Consider the following 12,239-nt stretch of genomic DNA (forward strand, 5'->3'; position numbering starts at 1 on the left):
GTTCTTATTAAATGAAAAAACTTATGGGGAGAATTCTATCTCTAGAATTAGTTTTTTGCACACATAATTCATAATTATACTCAAGCTTTCAATATTCTACAAAACCATGTAGGAGCTGCAGTTGACAACATTTATAAATATATGTGGAATAGTACAGAAAATTAAGTTACTGTTAAATACTGAAAAAAAAAAAAAAAGCCCTTTTGGGATTTCCCTGGTGGGCCAGTGGCTAAAACTCCATGCTCCCAATACAAGGGGCCCAGGGTCGATCCCCAGTCAGGGAACTAGATCTTATATAACACAACTAAAGATTCTACGTGCCATGAAAATCAAAGGCCCTGTGTGCCACAACTAAGACACAATACAGCCAAATTAACTAATTAATTTAAAGAAAAACCTTTAGCTTGGCAGAATCTATTGTCTCTATTTTCTATTGTTAAACAGATCTTATAAAACTGGGGCCCTTAAGGAATAATTTTGTAAATTAAAGTGTCTTACAATTGTATTAAATTTTAAAAAATTTTAAATTTGGATGCATTTTAAGCATAAAATAATTTAAAATCTGCAAGTCAAGTGTCACTAACTATAATACCAACATAAGTCAAGTTTTAAAGCTTTTAGCAAATTACAATCATTGAAAACAAAGCTTATAAACAGAAACATTGACATTTATTCCTATGTATGCTACAGGACCTTTAAAAATTAAATGAAAATTTTAACTGATATTTTCTAATTGTGCTTTGAAATGTTTCTGCTTATAAGAATTTTCTTTTTAAAAACATTTTTAATGGGGCCTAGTCCCACAGCCAAAATCATTGCAGATGGTGACTGCAGCCATGAAATTAAAAGACGCTTACTCCTTGGAAGAAAAGCTATGACCAACTTATAAAGCATATTAAAAAGCAGAGACATTACTTTGCCAACAAAAGTCTGTCTAGTCAAAGCTATGGTTTTTCCAGTAGTCACGTATAGATGGGAGATTTGAACTATAAAGAAAGTTGAGCACCAAAGAATTGATGCTTTTGAACTGCGGTGTTGGAGAAGACTCTTGAGAGTCCCTTGGACCGCAAGGAGATCCAACCAGTCCATCCTAAAGGAAATCAGTCCTAAATATTCATTGGAAGGACTGATGTTGAAGATGAAACTCCAATACTTTGGCCACCTGATGTGAAGAATTGACTCATTGGAAAAGACCCTAATGCTGGGAAAGATTGAAGGCGGGAGGAGAAGGGGACAACAGAGGATGAGATGGCTGGATGGCATCACTGACTCAATGGACATGAGTTTGAGTAAGCTCCAGGAGTTGGTGATGGACAGGGAAGCCTGGCGTGCTGCAGTCCATGGGGTCACAAAGAGTCAGACACGACTGAGCGACTGAACTGAACTGAGTCCCAGAGGCTAAAGCAGGTAGTGGCGACTGCGAGTTGGGTTGGGAAGGTTGGTGGATGCTACCATTTGGGAATTTGGGGTTGGTGGGATTGGGGAGGTGGTTGAGAGGGTAGATGAGGTTGTAGTAGTGAGGCAACTGCAGGAAGGTTGATGTAGGGGGCTCCCCAGGCTCCTCTTCTCACCCCTGCCCTCTTTCTTTTCAATTGTGTTAAAAAATACATGTAATGTAATATTTACCATCTTAGTCATTTTAGAGTGAATAGCTCACAGTAATATTAAGTATATTCACATTGTTTTACAAGAAAATCTCAGATCTTTTTTATCTAGCAAAACTGAAATTCTATACCCATGAACAACAATTGCCCACTTTCTGAACCCTACCCCAAACCCCTGGCAAACTGTCTCTATGAATTTGACTCCTCTAATACCTCAAATACGTGGAATCATAACCCTATTTGTCTTTTTATGACTGGCTTACTTCGCTGAGCACAGTATCTTCAAGGTTCATCTATGTTGCAGCATGTGTCAGAATTTCCTTCTGTTTTAAAGTTGAAAAATACTCATTGTGTGTGTACAGCACATTTTGTTTATTCATTAATCTGTCAGTGCACATTTGAGTTTCTTCTGCCTTTTGGCTATTGTAAATGACACTGCTATGATCATGGGTATACAAATATATCTGAGTCACTGCTTTCAACTCCTTTGCATGTATACCCAGAAATAAAATTGCTGGATCTCGTGGCAGTCTTATTTTTAATTTTTTAAGGAACCTCTGTACTGTTTTCAACAATGGCTTCATCATCTTTTATCCAACCAACAGTGCACACATTTGTGCGCAAATTTCTCCATATCACCATCAACATTTGTAATTTTCTGGGTTTTGTTGTGGTAATAGTTTGTTTTTGGAAAGTAACCATCCCAGTGGGTGTGAGGTGATATTTCACTGCAGGTTTTATTTGCATTTCCCTAATGAAAAGTGATGTTGACCATCTTTTTATAAGTCTGTTTGGATTTATCCAAAATAATTATTCTGCTAATGTTATTTTTTAATATTAAAGAAAACCTATAAGGGAATTTTAAATTTTGATCTACTCCATACTCTTATGTATTCAAGTTTTTAAAAAGATTTTTAGTTTTGAAAAATAGTTTTGGATAAAACTCTTTTGCAGGTCTGCCAATACAATGAAACCAATTTTTTGGTTAAGTAAGTATTTTAAAAATAATTTAATTCTGATAATTTTAGCATCTCCATTCACTTTCAGAAGTGTCCCAGTGGGGTAGTATATTATACGGTCACTTTGGCTTTACATAACATGTCTGGACATCCTGTACCCCCACCACAGGCCTCTAAGGCTTATGGGCTTGTCCTTACTCCTCCTTAGACTCAATTCAGATGAGTTCTCAGAAATGGAATCACCCTTTCATTTACAAAGGAGGTTTCTTCCTTGGAGTCAGCTGAGTTCTTGGAGGTGGAATCTTCCAGTATTTGGAGAGGACTGGAGAAATTTCAGGGTAAGGACTAACCAAAGAAAGAGTCCCAGGATGTTCTGAAATAGCTAAACCAATGCTGATAAAGGAGAGAGGGGAGTTTTCACTCAAGAAATTGATTCTCTTTGAAGGATTTGAGAAATGTGCACAATTTTTTTTTTTTTAAAAAGGAAGGGAGACCACATACAGCAAGAGAAATCAAGGTCATAAAGAAGACTTTGGATATGTAAGAAAATAGCAGCAGTTACACGGATCCAGCACCTAACCACAACATGTGCCAAGCACTTGCTGGACACATTACATACATGGTTTGACCTCATCCTTTGAATACATCTATGAGATGGCTATTATTCTCTCTTTTACCCTTGAAATCCTGAAATTTACTCTTTAAACCAGAGGGCTCTTTACTGCTGCACCATCAGGTCTTCCCCAGTAGATGGGTATGGAGAGCAACAGGGAAACAAAGGAAAGACAAGGTGAAGACAGGCAAGAAAACCAAGACTACAGCTTGACAAAACTATTTGATCATATGAACCAGCATGAACAAAGACCTTAGTAAAACATGAAAAATCTAGTGTTCAAAATAAATAGGTTTTGAAGGCTCTTGAGAGCAGTGGTCAGCTAGAGCCTTTATGCATCCAATCAAAAACAAGCATGCCCTCTCTTAGGTAATGAATGTGCAGATAGCCAAAGCTCAGAATTAATTACAGAGAGGCTACAATACCAGTCATCCTCTGGAAGTCTGCTGTGAAGTGGAATGTAGAAATAGCACAGGTAATCAGATCCACGGTTTGCTGGGGATGATGCAAACACATTATTTCCCCCAAATTAAAGCACTCTGTTCATGTCCAGAGCTTGACGACTCATTTCTCAGTAAAGGTCAAGAAAAGCAAACACTCCTTGAATTTAATTATTAAGCCAGCTGTCAGTCACTGGAAGCGAGAGAGACAGGAAGACATTTCGAGGCAGGAAATTGGCTGAAATTAGCAAGACAGGGTCCCTGCATCTTTAATCAGAAACTCCTCTTTCAGAAATATTTTATTTATCACTGAAAGAATGATGCCAAGTTGGCACCTATTTTATTCTCTTATAGTGCTCATTCTTTTAAGTAGCAAATCTAGCAAACAAGACCTTAGTTCACTAAGAGGATGGATTTCAGTAGGGCTGATAATAGTATTAATCTGTCAATGACTGTCCACATCCTAAAGTAGTGCCCTGAAGCAAGATCAAAGCTTGAGATAAAAAACTGACACTATGGCTTTGTTTTGTTTATAAGATTAGGTGTGAGAGAGTTGGTTCAGGCATCAGGTGAACAAATTCTATCCCTAAACCAATCCACTGCTACCTAGAGGGCACTTCAGAAGGTAGAAAGGACCCTAGGCTGGAAGGGAGAACTTGAACTATGTAGAGCAAATGACAAAAAGGCCTAAATCATCTGCCATCCCCTCCTAGAACTACCCTTGCTACTAATTTTTCATTTGTAACTTGGAGGATTCACTTAACATCTCTAATCTTTAATTTACCAATTGTAAAATGGGAATAGGATACTCTGAAAGAGAGGTAGTAGAGATGGTCCGAGGTGGTGGTGGTGATTATGGGGGCCTTTTATGTTATTCTTTCTGCTTCTTTGTTTTCTGATTCTTTGGAAATAAAATCTTAAGCATATTATACATTTAAATATTATTTGATCTTTACACATTGATATTACTAATATTTCCTTAGGGTGAAGTGACTGCCTCCCTACTGATGAATGTTCTATATTTTCTGATGGCTCTTCACACACAGGGTCATAACAGAGGAAACAAGCTCATCACTGTCTCAAATTATAGTCAACATTCTTCCACAGTCTATGTTGCTTCTCAATAAATTCTCAAGCTTTTTCCAGCAATAAAATTAAATGATAATGATACCTTAACTACTTTCAACCAGTACATATTCTCCAGTCATTACGGTGAAACAGAAACGCTTTCTGGGGCTGGGAGTTAATGAGCCCTACAGAAAAGTTCAGGAATATTAGCTAACCTCTCATCAATTCAAGAAACTGCTTTACAGAAAGGGCATGATTAGTCACATTTTCAATAGCTTTTAATTTTTTTCCAGCATAATGATGGCCAGAGAAGAAATTATGTTTTTAAGTTAGATCAAATTACAGACAAGACTTAGCAACTGAACAATTGGATAAAAATGATATGAAGGTTTTTCTCTTTTCCTTATGGAGGAAAACAAAAATTCAAATACACACTGAACATCAAAGAAGGTTTTAAGCTTAGTATCTCTTCTACACATATCAACACATGTATAATAATACATGATTTATTAACATGAATAAATATCTCTTATACACGTAATACATGTAAAATAATACATGTTTTATTAATATGCATAAAAGCCTATTGTTTTCATTTGAAGTGTTTAAATTTTTAATATTATGAGTGTTATTAATGGTTATAATAGAAATATTCATAAGGTTTCTTGTGTTGTGAATCTATCTTTCTCTCAGATATGGATTTGGATTCTGTTGTTGTTCAGTCACTAAGTCATATTCAACTCTTTGCGACCCTATGGACGGCAGCACTCCAGGCTTCAGCTTCTCTTTTCTTCACCATCTCCCGGAGTTTGCTCAGACTCATGTCCATTGAGTCTGTGATGCCACTCAACCATCTCATCCTCTGTTGTTCCTTTTTCCTCTTGCCCATAAACATTCCCAGCAATGTTTCCCTGATCAGCTCTTCAAATCAGGTGGCCAAAGTATTGGAGCTTCAGCCTGAGTCCTTCCAATGAATTCTGTTGGCTATAGTGCAAGTCACTTTCTGTTCTCGATTATTCATCTCAAAGTCACAAGATCTAAATTCAATTCACTGGAAAAAACACTTAGTGAAAATCAGCTATGTATACAGCAAGGGGCTAAGAAATGCATAAGAAAAAGAGAACATAGTTCTCACCCTCAAGGAAACTGGACCCACATGACCATCCTTCCCTGCTGGGACTGGGCCTTCAGTTAGAAATAATGGAACTCTGATGAGTTCTGAATGGCCCTGGTAATATGCTTCCTCTTCTTCTCCTTCAGGACACCACAAAAGACTCAGCTGCCCATAGACAAAGCCTAATTGGAGGCTGCAATTAGAGCTAATTATTTTCCATCAGATCCATCTCATCATGCCCCACAGCCCTGTTTGCTACAGTCAGGTCTAAGATCACTTCTCAACTAGTATCTTATATCAACCTCACCTCAGTTCAGTTCAGTCGCTCAGTCGTGTCCAACTCTGCAACCCCATGAATTGCAGCATGCCAGGCCTCCCTGTCCATCACCAACTCCCGGAGTTCACCCAAACTCATGTCCATCGAGTCAGTGATGCCATCCAGCCATCTCATCCTCTGTCATCCCCTTCTCCTCCTGTCCCCAATCCCTCCCAGCATCAGAGTCTTTTCCAATGAGTCAACTCTTTGCATGAGGTGGCCAAAGTACTGGAGTTTCAGCTTTAGCATCATTCCTTCCAAAGAAATCCCAGGGCTGATCTCCTTCAGAATGGACTGGTTGGATCTCCTTGCAGTCCAAGGGACTCTCAAGAGTCTTCTCCAACATCACAGTTCAAAAGCATCAATTCTTCGGTTCTCAGCTTTCTTCACAGTCCAACTCTCACATCCATACATGACCACTGGAAAAACCATAGCCTTGACTAGACGGACCTTTGTTGGCAAAGTAATGTCTCTGCTTTTGAATATGCTATCTAGGTTGGTCATAACTTTCCCGCCAAGGTGTAAGCATCTTTTAATTTCATGGCTGCAATCGCCATTTGCAGTGATTTTGGAGCCCAAAAAGATAAAAAGTCTGACACTGTTTCTACTATTTCCCCATCTATTAAACCTATGTGTTCAACATATATGCAAATCTCAGTTTCTCACTCCTTCCCAACTCCAAAACGTACTCTCTGTAATTCACAGTCTGTCACCTCCCAGATGCCCTAACTGTTCACACCTTCTCTGAACATCCCCATGATCTGGCCCTCCATGATCTGGCTCTGCCCTCTGCTAAAGGGAGAAGTCTCTTACCCCTCCTGGCCTCCCACTCCCCTCAGCCTTGCTCATTCTACCTTAAGCACTCTGGTTTTCTTGATGGTTCTGGAACAACCAAAGCTCCTTCTTGCCTGTGGCCTTTGTACTTGTTACCTCTGTTGGGAACACTCTTCCCCTAGTGACCACTACCTTGCTTCACTCATTTCTTGACTCAAGTATCATTCCTCAAGGACACCTTCTTCTACCAATAATCTAAATGGTTTCACTTATATGTATATACTCAGAGACGATGCAAATATGGCAAAAATGTTAATTAATGTTGAATTTACATGGTGAGTACCCAGATGGTCATTATACTATTATTTTAACTTTTCTGTGTTTTTTTTTTTAAACTTTCTTTAAAATCTTAGAATAAAGGCAAATAAAACATGGGGGTAGTTTCTTAAATTACAAAAGAAAGTGATACATAGCTATCCTAGTTAATCTGAAGACAAAAGAATCCTGTTAAAAATATTATTTCAAGCTGACCTCATTCTTTAAATTTTCTGATTTTCTGTTTTACAGTGCATATAATATATTATCATTTTATTATCTTTCCATGAGCCTTAGTTCCAGGAAACACTGCAGCCAGAGCCATAGGGAGCTCAGCTATAGGAAATTTCTTGATCATATTACATAGACTTCAAATTTCCAAGGGGTCAAATAAGTCGTTGAAGACAGAGAAACACAGTCTAGAGAGCTCTCTGCAATTTTGCTTGGTACAGCCATAATTTTAACTTCTGAGGCTTAAGTGAGACACCCCTCACCAAACACTCCCAATCTTGATTGAAGCCCCCTAGCAAATTCTTGCTAATTGATTGCTTACTTTCTGCTCTACAAACCCACAAGCAGGTTATTCTACCTGCCTCGGTAGCAGTTCAAAATTTGACCTGAAAATATGAGTAATTTTAAGCATAGAAGTGGTCTCCAAATGTTTTTGATTGCACATTGCATCAACAAGAAGTTTTGAGCATGTATATTTTTTAAATCAAGTATCCACATAAATACTTGACATAAAGTATTTATATGTACCACTATATTAATATATTAATTTTATATGCACTACAAAATACAAAAAAATGAAACATTTTAAAGGATGAGATCAACTTGAAATACTCCATATTTTTAACAGAATTCTTCTGTCTTCAGATTGACTAGGATAGAGCTATGCATCAATTTCTTTTGTAATTTAAAAAATCACCTCCATGTTTTATTTTCATTTATTCTGTTCTAAGATTTTTAAATTTACTTTAATTGGAGGCTAATTGCTTTATCATATTGTAGTGTATGGCAAAAACCACTACAATATTCTAAGATTTTTAAAGAAAGTTTTTCAAAACACAGAAAAGTTAAAATGATAGTACAATGAACATCAGGATATATATCACCTAAACTCAATATTAATTGACACTTTTGCCATGTTTGCATTATCCAAATGTTGTTCAGTCGCTGAGTCGTCTCCGACTCTGCAAGCCCGTGAACTGCAGCACACCTGGCTTCCCTGTCCTTCACTATCTACTGGATCTTGCTCAAACTCATGTCCACTGAGTCAGTGATGCCACCCATCATCTCATCCTCTGTTGCCCCTTCTCCACTTGCCCTCAATCTTTCCCAGCATCGGGGTCTTTTCAAATGAGCCAACTCTTGGCATCAGGTAGCCAAAGTATGGGAAGTTCAGTTTCAGCATCAGTCCTTTCAATGAATATTCAGGGTTGATTTCCTTTAGGATTGACTGGTTTAATCTCCTTGCTGTTCAAGGGACTCTCAAGAATCTTCTCCAGCACCACAGTTCAAAAGGATAAATTCTTCAGCATTCTGCCTTCTTTATGGTCCAACTCTCACATCCATACATGACTACCATGGCTTAAACTATACGGACTTTTGTCGGAAAATGATGCCTCTGCTTTTTAATATGCTGTCTAGGTTTGTCATAGCTTTTCTTCCAAAGAGCAAGCGTCTTTTAATTTCATGGCTACAGTCACCATCCGCAATTAATTTGGAGGCCAAGAAAATGAAATCTGTCATTGTTTCCACATTTTATCCTTCTATTTGCCATGAAGTGATGGGACCAGATGCCACAATCCTAGTTTTTTGAATGTTGAGTTTTAAGCCAGCTTTTTCACTCTCCTCTTTCACCTTCATTAAGAGGTTCTTTAGTTCCTCTTCACTTTCTGCCACTAAATGGTATCTTCTGCATATCTGAGGTTGATGATATGTCTTCTGGCAATCTTGAGTCTAGCCTGTGTTTCATTGAGTCCCGCATTTAGCATGATGTCCTCTGTATATAAGTTAAGTAAGCAAGGTGACAATATAGAGCCTTGACATACTCCTTTCCCAATTTTGAACCAGTCCATTGTTCCATGTCCGGTTCTAACTGCTGTTTCTTGACTTGCATACAAATTTCTCAGGAGGCAGGTAAGGTGGTCTGGTATTTCCATCTCTTTAAGAATTTTCCACAGTTTGTTGTGATCCACACAGTCAAAGGCTTTAGTGTAGTCAATGAAGCAGAAGTAGTTTTGGGGGGATTCTCTTGCTTTTTCTATGATCCAGATGTTGGCAATTTGATCTCTGGTTCCTCTCTTTTATATCCAGCTTGTACATCTGGAAAATCTTGGTTCACATGTTGAAGCCTAGCTTGAACGATTATGAGCATAACCTTGCTAGCATGTGAAATGAGCACAACTGTGTGGTAGTTTGAGCATTCTTTGGCATTGCCCTTCTTTGGGATTGGAATGAAAACTGACCTTGTCCAGTCCTGTAGTCACTACTGAGTTTTCCAAATTTGCTGGCATATTGAGTACAGCACTTTCACAGCATCATCTTTTAGGATTTGAAATAGCTCAACTGGAATTCCATCACTTCCACTAGCTTTTTCATAGTAATGCTTCCTGAAGTCCACTTGACTTCACATTCCAAGATGTCTGGCTCTAGGTGCGTGACCACACTATCATGGCTATCCGGTTCATTAAGACCATTTTTGTACAGTTCTTCTGTGTATTTTCACCACTTATTCTCTTCTGCTTCTGTTAGGTCCTTGCCGTTTCTGTCCTTTATTGTGCCCATCTTTGCATGAAATGTTCTTTTGGGATCTCTGATTTTCTTGAAGAGATCTTTAGTCTTTCCCATTCTATTATCTTCCTCTATTTCTTTGCCTTGTTTACTTCACTTCACTGTATAAATGGCAAAAAGTATAAATGGAACTGTTTGAAAATAAGCTAAATATTGATATATTATGCCACTTCAGCTATAAATACCTCAGCTTATATCTCCTACAATTAAGAACATTCTTCTTCAGCATCAAAATGTTATTATCACAGCCAAAGGAATTAAGAATTTTCTAATATTCAGGTCATATACCTGGGTCTCCTACATTTCAGGTGGATTCTTTTACAGCCATGCCACCAAGGAAGCCCTCAAATTTCTCCAATAGTCCTTAAAATATCTTTTATAGCTGTTTTTTTCCCCCAAAGAAAGATACAATCCAGATTTGTGCACTGCTTGTGGTGCTCATGACTCTTTATTCTCTTTAAGTCTAGAGTGGTCCCCCGCCAATTGTTTTACAACATTGTCTTTTTTTAAGAGATCAGGTATAATGTCCTACATTTTGTGTTTATCTGACTACTTTATTGTGGTGTCATTTACCATGGTTCTCTATCCACTACATCTTCTGTATCCTGGGAGTTAGTTTCAAAGGCTTTATTAGATTCAGTAAAATATTGTGGTAAAGCACATCACTTCAGGAAGCACATAAGGTCATGCTGCTGGTGACACCTTACCTCCCATTGTAAAGCTATACTCATTCTCTCATTAGTAAGTTCTCTACAGGGTGATATTTTGCAGGATGTGTTGATTGTCCTTGACTGAATCTGTGATTACTTGGCAAGTCAGAAAATGGTGATTTCCTAGTTCTCTCATTTCTTCTCCACGTATCAGCTGGCATTCTACAGTGAAACAAGATTTCCCTCCTCTACTGAGGATGAAATGCAGTTCCTCCTCAAAGGCAGGATAACTGTTGTTTCAAATTTCCAGAGCACAAAGTTAATGGAAATGACTTTCCCTTGTTTTAATTTGCAAAAATATTTATTATTAATATTAGTAACAGTAGTATTTCTATGTAATCATAAATTCATATTTATGTAATGTTTTATTATGAAATAGAGCCACTGTTTTTTTTTTTCTTTCACTTCCAACTTTGGTAGTTTAAAGCTATTCTTAAATCTCTAATCAGGTGAATAAATGCTGGTGTACTGGGGCCTTCCTTTAAGAAGATCCTGTACATATTTGAGCTTAGGAAGCATTGAAATAGCACCTGTATAACAGAATACATTTTGAGACTCATTACTTGACAAAATGCCAAGAAGTTCACCTGAAAGCATTATGTCAGATGTTTTAAAAGACAGACAATATTTTTTTTTCAACATTTCTATCACAGCCTACCTCTTTAATCACTGACTTTTGAAGAAAACAGAAGAAAGATTGTAACAATGATTAAAATTCCCTTAATTAAATGAAAACTGTAGTTGACTACATAGCTTAATCATAATGTATAGGGTAATAATTAAAAGGGTTTTTTTTTTCTTCTTGCTGGATGCAGCACACATCAATTCCAGCTAGCTAAAAAAGACCCTGTGGCAGTTCAGTCAAAGGTCTGGAGACCCGCTCTTAAGACAGCCACAGTACCAATGCCCCAGCTCTGACTCTCCTCTCTGTCTTCATCCAGGACAAATTTCCTAGAAGGAGCACCTGATGGGCCTGGTGGGGTCTGAGTTCCCCCTATATCAGTGGCTGAGGTTAGAGAGGTAAGATCATAGAGTTGGGGTGTGGTCCCCTGAATCACTCCTGGGCACATTCTCAGAGCCTACAGACCATCACCAGTGGGCAGCCTCCACCAAGAAAACTTCCGATGTTCTTTAAAATGAACCAAGAATGTGTTGAGTAAAAATGTGGGAATTTCATTAACTTTGTCATTCTGATATAGCTGATAGTTTTGTTTTATTAAAACATCTTAGGTAACTTGGATTTTTTTAGTATTTAGGGGAATACAGATAGGGTGCCAGTTTGGAAAAAAAGTTTGGGGGGAACAAACATGTGTCATTGATTAGGGAAAATTTATCCAGTCTGCTCATTTCAAACACTATTTCACAGACCAATCAACCCGCAAAGTCATAAAAGAGCCATCTCTTTACCAGGTGGCATGGTTAATATTTAGGCATAGATGATTTGCTCCAGGGGCTCCCAGGTGGCTCAGTGGTAAAAGAGTCTGCCTGCCAATGCAGGAGACACTGGAGATGCCGGTTCGATCCCTAGAT

This window comes from Bison bison, unplaced genomic scaffold, assembly GCF_000754665.1.
Source record: "Bison bison bison isolate TAMUID 2011002044 unplaced genomic scaffold, Bison_UMD1.0 scf7180017864215, whole genome shotgun sequence".
Classification (NCBI taxonomy): Eukaryota; Metazoa; Chordata; class Mammalia; order Artiodactyla; family Bovidae; genus Bison; species Bison bison.